This window comes from Rutidosis leptorrhynchoides, chromosome 8 (genome assembly GCF_046630445.1).
Source record: "Rutidosis leptorrhynchoides isolate AG116_Rl617_1_P2 chromosome 8, CSIRO_AGI_Rlap_v1, whole genome shotgun sequence".
NCBI lineage: Eukaryota > Viridiplantae > Streptophyta > Magnoliopsida > Asterales > Asteraceae > Rutidosis > Rutidosis leptorrhynchoides.
This window is the reverse complement of record NC_092340.1, coordinates 362,897,965-362,917,715: the sequence shown is the minus strand read 5'-3', so window position 1 is coordinate 362,917,715 and position 19,751 is coordinate 362,897,965.

Below are 19,751 nucleotides of genomic sequence, written 5' to 3'. Positions count from 1 at the left end.
CGTCTTTACTGTTGTTTCAGTTGTGTTTTCATAGTTCCCGTGTTATTCAAATCTCCGATTGTATATGTATATATAAAAAAATTGGGCTCCTGAAAACTTTGTTTCCCCTTCGGGGCTCCCATGATTATATATATATATATATATATAGTACTTCCATTATTTATCTTGGACTAATCTAAGTTTGTTGTGCTCAGATACACGTATTTACGAACTTATGAGTTATGACTCACTTATATATAATAACATAAAATGCTGTGTTAAATCTTTGAATTTAATATAATCAGGCGATTCCTTCTTATTAGTGAAGATGTTGGTTAAGGTTAAAAAAAGAACATAATAGAAGTACATCTACTACATTTTATGGGGTAATAGATTACTTATTTTAGTAGGTAATAATTGACTTGATGATATGATGGTTGTTGAATAAAGTATGATAACTCCGTAGTATTATTAATTCATATAGTAAAGTAATTTTGGTAGAAGTTGACGATTAGACAAGAAAGATGGTTGTTGAAATTGAAGAGTTACCGAAGAAGGCGGGGAATGATTAGTTAGCCGTTGATTAGTAGCTCATAACCACCTCGGAGCACTTTTAGCTCATGAGTGTTAAAGATTGTTTATTCAACAACTCCGAGATTATTAAAGCCAATATATATATATATATATATATATATATATATATATATATATATATATATATATATATATATATATATATATATATATTACGGAGTATTACATTACAATTATATCATTTGAGAGCGGAATTTACTGTTGACTATTGACGAGAATATTAAATTGATTAAATGACATTACATTACAATTATATCATTTGAGAACAAGGATTTACTGTTCACGAGGATATTTTATTGATTAAATAGCATCTCAGTTTTTTTACACCCTTGGTATATAAGCTTTATATTGTAGGATTAATGTGCAAGGTACAACATATAACTGTATGGCCAACTTCATTTGAGCATTCGGGGTCACACACATATACACCGAGACGTCAAATAAAATATATATATGATGTATATATATTACTCAAGTAACAAAATAGTAAATCGAAATTAATTCATTTACTATTCATATGAAACGAAATTAATTAATTTACTATTCACATGAAAGCGACATGATAGAAATTATTAATTATAAGTTACATAACATAGCCCTAAAGTATTTGAGAAATACGATTTTTTAAAATTATATCAAATCCTCCTTATGTTTTTTTGTGATTGATATAAATTGATTTTAAGTGATCAATCAATATGGTATCATTTGGATTTTGTTTTTATCCTCTTAGATGTATACCAAAAGGATATGTTTAACTACCTTGTAAGACCATATATATTCTAATATGTTTTGTTTCTTTTTATAGATACACAAACGGAAAAACAAACTAGAAAAGAGATTACAAATATTGAATAGAAAGATATCCTATTATTCCATTTCAATATCATTCATAAACACATACGGAGTATTATTTTGGGTTCATAATATTAATCAAATGTTGATTAATTATTACTTGAGTTTGGACTAGCATCCATTGACGTTGTTTGAAGTGTAGTGTGGACTATCCAAAGAGACGGTCATACTTTTGATCGTAGGTTTCTCTCCTTCAATCAGTTTCTTCAAGAAAGGTATATCGTTTACTCACTTTGTGAATTACATATTTTGACAATTATTAGTGGTGTAACTGGATCTTTGGAAAAGATTAATCGTGTGCATGTTTCATTAAATAAGTGAATATTTAATCTTATAAAATTTTGTTCAAAAAATAATAAAAGATTATTATTTTAACTGTCCGCTGCGTTAATTTGAATTAAAAGTACACACGGTTTTCCAACAGTGGTATCCGAGCCGCTTTTACACTATCTTAATTGTCGCGTGATTTTCTTTAGATTTAGCTTTGTGGTGAATTGGTAAGAGTCAAAACCTTTATGGTTTTGAAAGTCAACTTTGTTGATTACCTCATGACGCACGAATAAGATTTGAAAAAAAGTCACTATTATAAATTTTGAATTTATTTATTATGGCTTGAATAATTGTTGTTTATTTCATTACATGGTTGTACACATGCATTGTAACTATGGACAAGCCATATGTAGGTTTTAATAATGTAGTTATTAAAAATTATGATTGCACACATAGCCCATAATGCCCTGATGTGACGATCGCTCCAAATCCATATGGACGAACACGTCATTCATCGATTTCATTGCGAGGTATTTGACCTCTATATGATACGTTTTGTAAACATTGCATTCTTTTGAAAAGGCACACCATAAATGAATATTTAAATCAAAGGTTTTCGACATCTGATGATTTCTACATATAGACAATCACCATAAATAATAGTTTACAATAGTACTTCCGTTGACAATGCAGTCAAAATAAGATACATGGTGTTGATTTGGTGAATGCAACGTTTTCTTGAAAAAATATGCCATGTAAGACTCCATGCACATAGCTTGTCTAACATATAATCAAACAGCGGAAGACTTCTAGGGAACCTGAGAATAAACATGCTAACAAGTGTCAACACAAAGGTTGGTGAGTTCATAGTTTTAATGTTGCGCATAATCTGTATATAAAGGTGGATCACAAGATTTCAGTTGTTCAATCCAGAAACGTTTATCAAAATATTCTACGAAATTGAGGACCCTGGTAACTAAACTTAACGTATATATAATTTGTACCCTTTGTATAATCATCTTAATAATACACGCAAACCAACGTGTACGTTTCTCAAATAGCATACGTCCGTTAAAAGGCTAGTGCTCTAGCTCGGACGGGGATATCAAGCCCTATGGATCCATATACTACTACTCGCGCCCACAAGTTCTTATAACTGGCAGTTAACAGTTACCAAAGCTAAGGGATTTTCGGTTCAAACTCATTGTAGAATTTAGTATGTACTTGTATCCATTGCGTTTAAAATAAAGTGCATGTATTCTCAGTCCAAAAATATATATTGCAAAAGCAATTAAAAAGGGATCAATGAAACTCACCTTAGCAGCATATAAAGTCGTTCACCAAAATGTGATCGAAACTCGGATTACCAAATAACCGTAGATCTTAACCTAGAGAACATATGTTGGTCAATAAATGTCTATCAAGCTAGGTCAGGTCATAGTGTATCACAATCCTAATGCTCGAGATCGACATACAAAAGTTATCCAAAGTCGTTTCAAAAAGTCAATTTTGGCAGTTGTTTAACAAAGCGAGACGTACCTTATATAAGGATTCATTTACTCGGTTGGTAATATTCAAAAATCCAATTTATCAATCTCGTAAACAATTTGTTTAAATCTTAATTGCAGATTCAAAAGCAATTTCAATTAACGTCAATCATAATTCAGTTGATCATATCTTTTAATCTGTTCATCGAATTTATTCGATATCTAAATGAAAAGTTATTGATTTTTCGCTAGCTTTCCAAAAACATGTATATCATATACCTTTTACCAGTAATATATGTATTTAATTCGTGATTCATTATAAACTGTTTAACGACGAAATTTAGCATATAAGCATGTATAAATATATATACTCGTGCACTAGACATGGAAACACAATTAATGTATAAAAGATAAAATATGAGTGCTTACGTATCAATATTGAGATTCAATATTGTAGAAAAGTACGTAGATGCAACAGAGATGATAAACACTAGATTTGATTCACAAATATACCCTCGAACATTACCCATAACCTCCTTGGCAATAACCCATAATTTCCTTAGCTCTATCCCGCTTGAAAACCATTTTGAAAGTGACACGCTCATAACCTCGTCGTAGTATTTTATGTATAATACTAATTAATAATATTAATAATAATAAGATTAATAATAATAATAATAATAATAATAATAATAATAATAATAAATAAATAAAATAAATACGGAGTAATATTAGAGAAAGAAGTGTGAAAACTGAGCAATTTATAGAACCTTTTTTGAAAAAGTACCCCATGCGATCGCATGGGATTTGTGCTTCAAGGTCATGCGATCGCATGGCACCCTGGGACAGCTCATAAATTTTTAACTTCTTGTTTGTCGACATAATTTTATATTATATATATAATATATTTAATTTATATAATTAATTATATATTATATTAAATTCACATGCATAGTTGACTTGTAATTTTTGTTCTGATAAGTCGTACGTCATCACTCGACTTATGTCCCGGTTCCGGTTTTTCAAATGTACTTTCGTACGCTGAGAAAACTTGCATTTTACGTTTCGTGTCACGTACCTTTGTCAAAATATAGCCTTAAATTATCCCTAAACTATACCACTCAAAGTATATCTTAAACTTTCGAGTATTTTGGTCATTTACTTTTATAAATCATCGTCTCGCTATTTGTTAATATATATATAATAACAAATCGTTTTATGACCAAGTTAATATATATTTTCAACATTTATAAACACGTTTTAAATATACGTCGCAAGTTATTCAAATAATTAATATTCCAACTTATCATATATATTCAAATAAATATTTAAACCAATAAGTTTAATGTACGGTATCAAACAATTAATACATTGTTACGTTTTCAAGTTATAGTGTATATATATGTATCTATATACATATAATTGTTCGCGAATCGTCAAGAATAACCGAAAGGTATTTGAATATATGAAAGTAGTTCAAAAATTTTGAGATTCAGTTTTACAGACTTTGCTTATCGTGTCGGAAATGTTAATCATACAAAGATTAAGTTTAAATTTGGTCAGAAATTTCCGGGTCATCACAGTACCTACCCGTTAAAGAAATTTAATCCCGAAATTTGAGTGAGGTCGTCATGACTAACAATAAAAATGTTTTCATGACGTATATGTGTTGATAAATAGAGTTTTATCACCGTTTAATAATATGGATAAAACAATCCGATTATTCGAAGTGTATGAGAGAAGTTATCGTAAAAGAGTGAAATGAAGAATAGAGATTCGTCTTAACTCTTGACATATTAACGATTGATTTCCGTAATTTAAGGAATAGAAAATCTTCATAATCTAAATAAGATTTGATTCTTCGGAAATTAAGGAGATTAAGATCTTCTTTAATTAAATGCGTAATCTGCCTCTATTGCTGCGTCCGATATTTTGCTATAAATGGACCTCTTCCGTTTCATTATTTTCACTACTCCTACATCTTCTTCCTCATTTCATACTTTCAAAAGATTGTGAAATGCTTCATCCAGTTCTGATTCTTGATATATTCCTAACTTTCATATCTGTCATTTTTCTTTTTCATCTACCACCAGAGGAAATTACTTTCTTCTACTATTACCTTGGGGTTATAGTGTTTTTCATTCTCCCATGTCTTTATATTGCTATACGTATTTATATACACGGTTTGTAATTTCGGAGTTGTTATCGGGCTTTATATTCTCCATTATATTTCGGAGCTTCATGCTTTCATTTTCTCTTCCCGACCTTAAGTCAAGCGGATAATGGTCCAGAATTCGTAGGTATGAAGTTTCAGATGAACATAACTAATGTTCTAAGAAAGAAATGGTAATAGTACAATCTGACTTGTCAAATTACCAGAATACCTCGAAAAAGACCGAATCATTAAGAAAATATTTTCTTGATATTTTTAGAGATTATATAGAATGAAAGAGTTATGTAACATGGTTCACGATGAGGGTATGATCTGTGAACCTTTATCACGTTCTATTAAAAACTCAGCATGACTTACTGTAATATAATCACGTTGATCAAATGTTATTATATTATACTAACTCATGCTTCAGTTCCCAACACTACTTCAAAGACATCCATTTTTCGAAATTTTCAGAATTTAGAAACTGAAACAGTTTCTTTTATGATATAACACAGATAGCGCGAAGAGATGAATGATTTCAGATAAGAATAGTTATGAAAATATCTTCAGAAATATGGAGGATATTTATAACGGAAGATACGATGATATCTTATAATATTTAAGATAAGATGATGATAAAGAATATTATACGTAAAGGTTTTAGAGTAAGGAGCAAGGTATTCGCTAATGATTTCAGCAGACACTGAATCATTTGGATTCTTTGAAGGTAGATTTAGTCTTTGTGATTTGTCCACAGCCTCCTTCATGGTCTGCTCAATCCGTTTTTCAATTCCAAACCTTCTCTTTTTCTCAGCTTTACCACCATACTATTCTTTATGATCAAACTTTTGACTGTTAAGGTCGTTTACAGTTTTTGCTGCTTCATCAGCATTGTTCCAATTTCAGAGAACTATTTCATAGTTTGGGATGTTTTTCAGAAACTTCACATTCGAAGTATGTAAGTCTAGAAGATAGATGTTATCTATATATAACTGTTGTCGTAGAAAATGCTGCGAGATTCAAAATACTGATTGCTAATTCCCGGTAGTTGGTATGACAATTACCGTTACAAGATGTGGATGAGTACATAATAGGGTTTCAATAAGTATAATGACTTTTCGGAAGGTTAAGGATCAATGAAGTTGTTGGTAAATTTACTGCTAATGTGGTGGAACATAAAAGGTTATCCAGTAATAAAATGTATATGTCAAGGTTATAATAAGACTAATCTGAAAAGTCGAAATTGACTGGTTGAAATTGTGGTAAAACTGGATATTTTGAAAAAGAAATTGTAAGGTTATTTTCGGTAAAAACAACGCTAAAGGATCTTGCACAGTTTTGAAGTCAAAGTATAGCTTTGAAAGATGTAGAGATCTAAGAATGACGTCACCGGTCAGAATTATGAGTTGGATTCTGATCCGTCAATATCAGAATATGTAATTGAATTTGTATGAAATAATTGTGTATCATTGTGAAGATAGTGAGTATAGTTAATGATTTTTGAATCAAAATTGAAGAATGTACAATATAACATATTAATTGTGAACTTATATATTTCCCGGGAATTACCTACCCGTTAAAGATTTCACAAGTAATATTTTGTACAAAAGAATTTTCATTACAGTCTTTATGAAAATATATGTATGTATATTTCTTCAGATGTAATACGGATTTAATGAGTTAATATCATATTAAGCTCATTTGATTTTCGACTTGACTTAAAAATGATTAATCTCTAAAGCATTAAAGATTACATAGTCTTTGCGGAGTATTTCACTAATGAAATCAACACTTCATTATGTATTCTTATTGATATTCCTCAGTGAAGGATGTTGGTGCTCGTGGAATTTTTGTGAACCTTACAAGGCACAGATGATGTTTTCTGGAAAGTTTCGAGTATATCGAAATTGAAAATGTAAAATCAATTATGTAATTGATTAATACACTTGGTTTATTATGAAATGGAATTCATTGGGTTGAAACAGAGATTGTAGTTAACAATGGTTAAGTTGTTAAGGAAGGATGTACATCATTGCATATTAGTAATATGAACTAACCGAGTAGTACCTACCAGTTAAGATTCACATGTAATAGCTTAGTACGAAAAGATTTATTTTGATTTCAAAATTCATATATATTAAATATACATAAAATTTCTTCAGGGGAAATGAGTTAATACTTCATCGGTTATTGTTGCTGGTATTTCTTGGTAACTACGGTGCGTATGACGTTGATGCTAGTGGAACAGATTGAGAAGTTGAGATTTGCGATGCGGATGTTGTTGGTGGTGGTAATGGTGTAGTGACCCGAACTTTTCCATGTTTATATATATATTAAATGAAATTGTTATTTACATGATTAAGTGTTTCCAACATGTTAAGCAATCAAACTTGTTAAGACTTGATTAATTGAAATAAGTTTCATATAGACAATTGACCACCCAAGTTGACCGGTGATTCACGAACGTTAAAACTTGTAAAAACTATATGATGACATATATATGGATATATATATAGTTAACATGATATTATGATAAGTAAACATATCATTAAGTATATTAACAATGAACTACATATGTAAAAGCAAGACTACTAACTTAATGATTTTGAAACGAGACATATATGTAACGATTATCGTTGTAACGACATTTAATGTATATATATATATATCATATTAAGAGATATTCATACATCATATTATCATGATAATATAATAATTTAAAATCTCATTTGATATTATAAACATTGAGTTAACAACATTTAACAAGATCGTTAACCTAAAGGTTTCAAAACAACACTTACATGTAACGACTAACGATGACTTAACGACTCAGTTAAAATGTATATACATGTAGTGTTTTAATATGTATTCATACACTTTTGAAAGACTTCAAGACACTTATCAAAATACTTCTATTTAACAAAAATGCTTACAATTACATCCTCGTTCAGTTTCATCAACAATTCTACTCGTATGCACCCGTATTCGTACTCGTACAATACACAGCTTTTAGATGTATGTACTATTGGTATATACACTCCAATGATCAGCTCTTAGCAGCCCATGTGAGTCACCTAACACATGTGGGAACCATCATTTGGCAACTAGCATGAAATATCTCATAAAATTACAAAAGTATGAGTAATCATTCATGACTTATTTACATGAAAACAAAATTACATATCCTTTATATCTAATCCATACACCAACGAGTAAAAACACCTACAAACACTTTCATTCTTCAATTTTCTTCATCTAATTGATCTCTCTCAAGTTCTATCTTCAAGTTCTAAGTGTTCTTCATAAATTCTACAAGTTCTAGTTTCATAAAATCAAGAATACTTCCAAGTTTGCTAGCTTACTTTCAATCTTGTAGAGTGATCATCCAACCTCAAGAAATCTTTATTATTTATAGTAAGATATCTTTCTAATACAAGGTAATACTCATATTCAAACTTTGATTCAATTTCTATAACTATAACAATCTTATTTCGAGTAGAAATCTTACTTGAACTTGTTTTCGTGTCAAGATTCTGCTTCAAGAACTTTCAAGCCATCCAAGGATCCTTTGAAGCTAGATCCATTTTTCTCATTTCCAGTAGCTTTATCCAGAAAATTTGAGGTAGTAATGATGTTCATAACATCATTCGATTCATACATATAAAGCTATCTTATTCGAAGGTTTAAACTTGTAATCACTAGAACATAGTCTAGTTAATTCTAAACTTGTTCGCAAACAAAAGTTAATCCTTCTAACTTGACTTTTAAAATCAACTAAACACATTTTCTATATCTATATGATATGCTAACTTAATGATTTAAAACCTGGACACACGAAGAACACTGTAAAACCGGACATACGCCGTCGTAGTAACACCGCGGGCTGTTTTGGGTTAGTTAATTAAAAACTATGATAAACTTTGATTTAAAAGTTGTTATTTTGGGAAAATTATTTTTCTTATGAACATGAAACTATATCCAAAAATCATGGTTAAACTCAAAGTGGAAGTATGTTTTCTAAAATGGTCATCTAGACGTCGTTCTTTCGACTGAAATGACTACCTTTACAAAAACGACTTGTAACTTATATTTCCGAATATAAACCTATACTTTTTCTGTTTAGATTCATAAAATAGAGTTCAATATGAAACCATAGCAATTTGATTCACTCAAAACGGATTTAAAATGAAGAAGTTATGGGTAAAACAAGATTGGATAATTTTTCTTGTTGTAGCAACGTGAAAATTGGTAACAAATCTATATTAATCATATCATAGCTAACTTATATTGTATTATACATGTATTCTAATATATTATGTAATCTTGGGATACCATAGACACGTATGCAAATGTTTTGACATATCATATCGACCCATGTGTATATATTATTTGGAACAACTATAGACACTCTATATGCAGTAATGAGGGAGTTAGCTATACAGGGTTGAGGTTGATTTCAAAAATATATATAATTTGAGTTGTGATATAGCCTGAGATGTGTATACACTGGGTCGTGGATTGATTCAAGATAATATATATCAATTTTTTTCCTGTACATCTAACGTTGGACAACTAGTTGTAGGTTACTAACGAGGACAGCTGACTTAATAAAATTTAAAATATCAAAATGTATTAAAAGTGTTGTAAATATATTTTGATCATACTTTGATATATATGTACATATTTGTATAGGTTCGTGAATCGATCCGTGGCCAAGTCTTATTTCCGAGGAAGGAAATATCTGTGAAAGTGAGTTATTGTCCTACTTTTAAAATCTAATATTTTTAGGATGAGAATACATGCAGGTTTTATAAATGATTTACAAAATAGACATAAGTACGTGAAACTACATTCTATGGTTGAATTATCGAAATCGAATATGCCCCTTTTTATTAAGTCTGGTAATCTAAGAATTAGGGAACAGACACCCTAATTGACGTGAATCCTAAAGATAGATCTATTGGGCCTAACAAACCCCATTCAAAGTACCCGATGCTTTAGTACTTCGAAATTTATATCATATCCGAAGGGTGTCCCGGAATGATGGGGATATTCTTATATATGCATCTTGTTAATGTCGGTTACCAGGTGTTCACCATATGAATGAATTTTATCTCTATGTATGGGATGTACAATGAAATATGAAATCTTGTGGTCTATTATTATGATTTGATAATATATAGGTTAAACCTATAACTCACCAACATTTTTGTTGACGTTTTAAGCATGTTTATTCTCAGGTGATTATTAAGAGCTTCCGCTGTTGCATACTAAAATAAGGACAAGATTTGGAGTCCATGCTTGTATGATATTATGTAAAAACTGCATTCAAGAAACTTATTTTTGATGTAATATATTCTTATTGTAAACCATTATGTAATGGTCGTGTGTAAACGGTATATTTTAGATTATCATTATTTGATAATCTACGTAATGCTTTTTAAACCTTTATAGATAAAATAAAGGTTATGGTTGTTTTAAAAATGATTGCAGTCTTTGAAACACGTCTCATATAGAGGTCAAAACCTCGCGACGAAATCAATTAATATGGAACGTTTATAATCAATATGAATGGGACATTTCAGTTGGTATTAGAGCGTTGGTCTTAGAGAACCAGAATTTTGCATTAGTGTGTCTTATCGAGTTTGTTAGGATGCATTAGTGAGTCTGGACTTCGACCGTGTTTACTTGAAAAATGATTGCTTAACAAATTTTTTTGAAAACTATATATTTTTAACATGTGAATATTATGTGATATATTAATCTCTTAACGTGTTTGATATTATGTGATAGATGTCTACCTCTAGAACAAGTCCCATTGACTCACCTAATAATAATGAAGAGTCAAATGTAAATTGGAATGATTCGTGGACTGATTCACAAGTTCCCGAAGAGGAACCGAAAGAAGAGTCGGAACCGGAAGAAGAATCGGAATCGGAAGAAGAAATAGAACCAGTGAGGGTAAATAATAAAACGGTTAAGTAGAAGAAAATCCTCAACCAACCGACCAAAGTTAATTATGGTCAATGGTGTTTCCGCCAAGGAAGCAAAGTATTGGGAGGATTACCAATTCTCCGATGAATCGGATCCCGACAAGGATTCCGATGATGTTATAGAAATTACCCCAACACAATTTAATAAGGCAAAAGAGAACAATAAGGGGAAGGGCATAAAAATAGAGAAATTTGATTCCAAACCCGATGAACTTTATATGTATCGTCAACACCCGTATTTCTTAATTTGTGACAATAACCCGGGAACCTCTAAACCACCAGGTTTTTCTAAACCAATGTGGAAAATGACGACTCGTATTAGGGGAACATCATATATCCCTAGAAACTTGGCAAAACGAACCAAAATCGAAGAAGAAGAAACGAGCGAGTCGGAATAAGATAGTTGTATTCGTGTGGTGTAATATATGTAATATAGTGTGCTTATGCTTTATGATATATGTAAAAATTGCTTGTATTAATAAGTATTTTTTTATGAATCTAACTCTTGTCTATTTTACAGTATAAAAACACAAAATGGATAGACAACCCAATATTTTAAGAGACCTACCCGGAGACATGATTGATGAAATCTTGTCTAGAGTCGGTCAGAATTCCTCGGCACAACTATTTAAGGCGAGATCAGTTTGTAAGACATTCGAAGAACGTTCCAAGAATGCCTTGGTTTATAAAAGGCTTTCGTTCGAAAGATGGGGGATATCACATTGGGAAATCCATAAGTTACGATGTGTTTACTTTGACGCATATATTGCGGGGAACCCAAATGCTATTTTACGCAACGGGTTAAGAAATTATTTTGACTCAATATATCCGAATATAGGACTTCGTGATTAAGAAAAAGCGGCTAACATACAACATAAAGAAGCATGTTATGCTTACGAGTTAGTAATGTTCGCTTCTCACCAAAGTGAGAACAAGAACATCGGGCTACAACTATTAAACAAAACATTCCCACAAGTGACGGACTCAGTAGTTGGGGTGAGAAACAAAGTTTTTAGATTGTTACGGGACTGTTGGACATTATGTAACCCTCGTCCCTTTGACGACGTTACAACACGCTGTCTTATCAATGGCCATAACGGTTATGTTCCACAAGACCAAGAATGGGAAGTAGCCCTAGTAAAACCAGAATGCATGACTTGTTTCTGGACGTGTGAATTACGTGTCTTTATTGCCTTTGCTGAACGACTTGTGTACTAGCTAGAATTATCTTCACAAATATCTTGTATCAAAGTTATTGTGTGCTATATTTCATGTTATATGTAAAATAAGCGGTATTGTAAGTTTGTAAAATATTGTGAAAAAGTTTGAACGCGAAATATTATTATAATCAGTTTTTCATATAGAATTGTAGTAGTTGAATTGTATATTAGCTACTAAGTATGAACTTAACGGGTAGGTACTACCCGAATTTAAACTTATAAAACGCTAATATGAAGAAAAAGCTTTTATAAATGAGTTCATATTATGCTACGAGATACTATTGACTACTCTTAATATTCTGTATGATTAACTTGTTTCATTTGACTATTTGAAGAAAATGGCACCGACTACTCGACAAACCATGAATATGAGCGAAGAGGAATTTCGTACCTTTCTTGCTGCAAACATAGCCGCAGTACAGGCTGCGCTACATACCAACAATAACTCCGAATCTAGCAATGCAGCTAACGGTGCAAGAAATCGTGTAGGATGCACCTACAAAGAATTCACTGCCTGCAAACCTTTGGAACTTGATGGAACCGAAGGACCGATCGGATTGAAACGATGAACCGAGAAGGTCGAATCGGTGTTTGCCATAAGTAAGTGTACTAAAGAGGACAAAGCGAAGTACGCTACGCATACCTTCACAGGTACTGCGTTAACATGGTGGAATACCTATCTAGAGCATGTGGGACAAGATGATGCTTACGCACTACCGTGGTCAGCATTCAAGCACTTGATGAACGAGAAGTACCATCCCAGAACCGAGGTCAATAAGCTCAAGACAGAACTTAGAGGGTTACGAACCCAAGGATTTGATATTACCACGTACGAAAGACGATTCACAGAATTGTGCCTATCATGTCCGAGAGCGTTCGAATATGAGGAAAAGAAGATCGACGCGTTTGTGAAAGGATTACCGGAAAGAATCCAAGAAGATATAAGTTCACACGAGCCCGCCTCCATACAACAGGCATGTAGAATGGCTCACAAACTAGTGAACCAGATTGAGGAAAGAATTAAAGAACAGGAGGCTGAAGAGGCCAATGTGAAGCAAGTCAAAAGAAAGTGGGAGGAAAACGGTGATAAGAATCACCAATACAACAACAACAACAATTACAACAATAATCGCAACAACTATCCTAACAATCACAACATCAATCGCAACTACAACAAACAGCCAAACAATAACAACAACAACAGCAACTACAACAATCATCCCAACAACAATAACAACCGCAACAACAACAATCAGAAGCAGCTATGTCAAAGGTGTGAAAAGTATCACTCGGGGTTCTGCACCAAATTTTGCAACAAGTGTAAAAGAAATGGTCATATCGCGGCGAAGTGTGAGGTCTACGGACCAGGGGTTAACAGAACAAAAGGAACAAATGGTGTCGGAACGAGTAATGGTGGAGCAAGTAGTCTCGGAGCTAGTTATGCCAATGTAGTTTGTTATAAATGTGGAAAACCGGGCCACATTATTAGAAATTGCCCGAACCAGGAGAACACGAATGGACAAGGCCGCAGAAGAGTTTTCAATATTAATGCGGCAGAGGCACAGGAAGACCCGGAGCTTGTTACGGGTACGTTTCTTATTGACGATAAATCTGCTTATGTTTTATTTGATTCAGGTGCGGATAGAAGCTAAATGAGTAGAGAATTTTGTGCTAAATTAAGTTGCCCATTGGCGCCTTTGGATAGTAAATTTTTACTCGAATTAGCAAATGGTAAATTAATTTCAGCAGATAATATATGTCGGAATCGAGAAATTAAACTGGTTAGCGAAACATTTAAGATTGACTTGATACTAGTAGAGTTAGGGAGTTTTGATGTGATAATCGGTATGGACTGGTTGAGAGAAGTGAAAGCAGAGATCGTTTGTTACAAAAATGCAATTCGCATTATACGAGAAAAAGGAAAACTCTTAATGGTGTACGGAGAAAAGTGCAACGCGAAGTTAAATCTTATTAGTAATCTGAAGGCACAAAAACTAATAAGAAAAGGTTGCTATGCTGTACTAGCACACGTCGAGAAAGTCAATTCCGAAGAAAAGAACATCAATGATATTCCCGTCGCAAAAGAATTTCTCGATGTATTTCTGAAAGAATTACCGGGACTACCTCCACACCGATCCGTTGAATTTCAAATAGACCTTGTACCGGGAGCTGCACCAATAGCTCGTGCTCCATACAGACTCGCACCTAGCGAAATGAAGGAACTTCAGAGCCAATTACAAGAACTTTTAGAGCGTGGTTTTATTCGACCAAGCACATCACCGTAGGGAGCTCCTATTTTGTTTGTCAAGAAGAAAGATGGTACATTCAGGTTGTGTATCGACTACCGAGAGTTGAACAAACTTACCATCAAGAACCGCTACCCACTACCGAGAATCACGACTTATTTGATCAACTACAAGGCTCGTCTATTTATTCAAAGATTGACTTACGTTCCGGGTATCATCAAATGCGGGTGAAAGAAGATGATATTCCAAAGACTGCTTTCAGAACACGTTACATTCATTACGAGTTTATGGTCACGCCGTTTGGTTTAACTAATGCACCAGCTGTGTTCATGGACCTTATGAACCGAGTGTGTGGAACATACCTTGACAAATTTGTCATTGTTTTCATTGATGACATACTTATTTACTCAAAGAATGACCAAGAACACGGTGAACATTTGAGAAAGGTGTTAGAAGTATTGAGGAAGGAAGAACTGTACGCTAAGTTTTCAAATTGTGCACTTTGGTTGGAAGAAGTTCAATTCCTCGGTCACATAGTGAACAAAGAAGGTATTCAGGTAGATCCGGCAAAGATAGAAACTGTTGAAAAGTGGGAAACCCTGAAAACTTCGAAACACATACGCCAATTTTTAGGACTAGCTGGTTACTACAGAAGGTTCATCCAAGACTTTTCCAGAATAGCAAAACCTTTGACTGCATTAACGCATAAAGGGAAGAAATTTGAATGGAATGATGAACAAGAGAAAGCGTTTCAGTTATTGAAGAAAAAGCTAACTACAGCACCTATATTGTCATTGCCTTAAGGGAATGATGATTTTGTGATTTATTGTGACGCATCAAAGCAAGGTCTCGGTTGTGTATTAATGCAACGAACGAAGGTGATTGCTTATGCGTCTAGACAATTGAAGATTCACGAACAAAATTATACGACGCATGATTTGGAATTAGGCGCGGTTGTTTTTACATTAAAGACTTGGAGGCACTACTTATATGGGGTCAAAAGTATTATATATACCGACCACAAAAGTATTCAACACATATTTAATCAGAAACAACTGAATATGAGGCAGCGTAGGTGGATTGAATTGTTGAATGATTACGACTTTGAGATTCGTTACCACCCGGGAAAGGCAAATGTGGTAGCTGACGCCTTGAGCAGGAAGGACAGTGAACCCATTCAAGTAAAGTCTATGAATATAATGATTCACAATAACCTTACTACTCAAATAAAGGAGGCGCAACAAGGAGTTTTAAAAGAGGTAAATTTAAAGGATGAAATACCCAAAGGATCGGAGAAGCATCTTAATATTCGGGAAAACGGAACCCGGTATAGGGCTGAAAGGATTTGGGTACCAAAATTTGGAGATATGAGAGAAATGGTACTTAGAGAAGCTCATAAAACCAGATACTCAATATATCCTGGAACGGGGAAGATGTACAAGGATCTCAAGAAACATTTTTGGTGGCCGGGTATGAAAGTTGATGTTGCTAAATACGTAGGAGAATGTTTGATGTGTTCTAAGGTCAAAGCTGAGCATCAGAAACCATCAGGTCTACTTCAACAACCTTAAATCCCGGAATGGAAATGGGAAAACATTACCATGGATTTCATCACTAAATTGCCAAGGACTGCAAGTGGTTTTGATACTATTTGGGTAATAGTTGATCGTCTCACCAAATCAGCACACTTCCTGCCAATAAGAGAAGATGACAAGATGGAGAAGTTAGCACGACTGTATTTGAAGGAAGTCATCTCCAGACATGGAATACCAATCTCTATTATCTCTGATAGGGATGGCAGATTTATTTCAAGATTCTGGCAGACATTACAGCAAGCATTAGGAACTCGTCTAGATATGAGTACTGCCTATCATCCACAAACTGATGGGCAGAGAAAAAGGACGATACAAACGCTTGAAGACATGCTACGAGCATGTGTTATTGATTTCGGAAACAGTTGGGATCGACATCTACCGTTAGCAGAATTTTTCTACAACAACAGCTACCATTCAAGCATTGAGATGGTGCCGTTTGAAGCACTTTATGGTAGAAAGTGCAGGTCTCCGATTTGTTGGAGTGAAGTGGGGGATAGACAGATTACGGGTCCGGAGATAATACAAGAAACTACCGAGAAGATCATCCAAATTCAACAACGGTTGAAAACCTCCCAAAGTCGACAAAAGAGCTACGCTGACATTAAAAGAAAAGATATAGAATTTGAAATTGGAGAGATGGTCATGCTTAAAGTTGCACCTTGGAAAGGCGTTGTTCGATTTGGTAAACGAGGGAAATTAAATCCAAGGTATATCGGACCATTCAAGATTATTGATCGTGTCGGACCAGTAGCTTACCGACTTGAGTTACCTCAACAACTCACGGCTGTACATAACACTTTCCACGTCTCGAATTTGAAGAAATGTTTTGCTAAAGAAGATCTCACTATTCCATTAGACGAAATCCAAATCAACAAAAAACTTCAATTCATCGAAGAACCCGTCGAAATAATGGATCGTGAGGTTAAAAGACTTAAACAAAACAAGATACTAATTGTTAAGGTTCGATGGAATGTTCGTAGAGGACCCGAGTTCACCTGGGAGCGTGAAGATCAGATGAAGAAGAAATACCCGCATTTATTTCCAGAAGATACGTCAACACCTCCAACTGCTTAAAATTTCGGGACGAAATTTATTTAACAGGTAGGTACTGTAGTGACCCGAACTTTTCCATGTTTATATATATATTAAATGAAATTGTTATTTACATGATTAAGTGTTTCCAACATGTTAAGCAATCAAACTTGTTAAGACTTGATTAATTGAAATAAGTTTCATATAGACAATTGACCACCCAAGTTGACCGGTGATTCACGAACGTTAAAACTTATAAAAACTATATGATGACATATATATGGATATATATATTGTTAACATGATATTATGATAAGTAAACATATCATTAAGTATATTAACAATGAACTACATATGTAAAAGCAAGACTACTAACTTAATGATTTTGAAACGAGACATATATGTAACGATTATCGTTGTAACGACATTTAATGCATATATATATATATATATATATATATATATATATATATATATATATATATATATATATATATATATATATATCATATTAAGAGATATTCATACATCATATTATCATGATAATATAATAATTTAAAATCTCATTTGATATTATAAACATTGGGTTAACAACATTTAACAAGATCGTTAACCTAAAGGTTTCAAAACAACACTTACATGTAACGACTAACGATGACTTAACGACTCGGTTAAAATGTATATACATGTAGTGTTTTAATATGTATTCATACATTTTTGAAAGACTTCAAGACACTAATCAAAATACTTCTACTTAACAAAAATGCTTACAATTACATCCTCGTTCAGTTTCATCAACAATTCTACTCGTATGCACCCGTATTCGTACTCGTACAATACACAGCTTTTAGATGTATGTACTATTGGTATATACACTCCAATGATAAGATCTTAGCAGCCCATGTGAGTCACCTAACACATGTGGGAACCATCATTTGGCAACTAGCATGAAATATCTCATAAAATTACAAAAGTATGAGTAATCATTCATGACTTATTTACATGAAAACAAAATTACATATCCTTTATATCTAATCCATAGACCAACGACCAAAAACACCTACAAACACTTTCATTCTTCAATTTTCTTCATTTAATTGATCTCTCTCAAGTTCTATCTTCAAGTTCTAAGTGTTCTTCATAAATTCTACAAGTTCTAGTTTCATAAAATCAAGAATACTTCCAAGTTTGCTAGCTTACTTCCAATCTTGTAGAGTGATCATCCAACCTCAAGAAATCTTTATTATTTACAGTAAGATATCTTTTTAATACAAGGAAATACTCATATTCAAACTTTGATTCAATTTCTATAACTATAACAATCTTATTTCGAGTGGAAATCTTACTTGAACTTGTTTTCGTGTCATGATTCTGCTTCAAGAACTTTCAAGCCATCCAAGGATCCTTTGAAGCTAGATCCATTTTTCTCATTTCCAGTAGCTTTATCCAGAAAACTTGAGGTAGTAATGATGTTCATAACATCATTCGATTCATACATATAAAGCTATCTTATTCGAAGGTTTAAACTTGTAATCACTAGAACATAGTTTAGTTAATTCTAAACTTGTTCGCAAACAAAAGTTAATCCTTCTAACTTGACTTTTAAAATCAACTAAACACATATTCTATATCTATATGATATGCTAACTTAATGATTTAAAACCTGAAAACACGAAGAACACTGTAAAACCGGACATACGTCGTCGTAGTAACACCGCGGGCTGTTTTGGGTTAGTTAATTAAAAACTATGATAAACTTTGATTTAAAAGTTGTTCTTCTGGGAAAATTATTTTTCTTATGAACATGAAACTATATCCAAAAATCATGGTTAAACTCAAAGTGGAAGTATGTTTTCTAAAATGGTCATCTAGACGTCGTTCTTTCGACTGAAATGACTACCTTTACAAAAAAGACTTGTAACTTATATTTCTGACTATAAACCTATAATTTTTCTATTTAGATTCATAAAATAGAGTTCAATATTAAACCATAGCAATTTGATTCACTCAAAACGGATTTAAAATGAAGAAGTTATGGGTAAAACAAGATTAGATAATTTTCCTTGTTGTAGCAACGTGAAAATTGGTAACAAATCTATATTAATCATATCCTAGCTAACTTATATTGTATTATACATGTATTCTAATATATTATGTAATCTTGGGATACCATAGACACGTATGCAAATGTTTTGACATATCATATCGACCCATGTGTATATATTATTTGGAACAACCATAGACACTCTATATGCAGTAATGAGGGAGTTAGCTATACAGGGTTGAGGTTGATTCCAAAAATATATATACTTTGAGTTGTGATCTAGC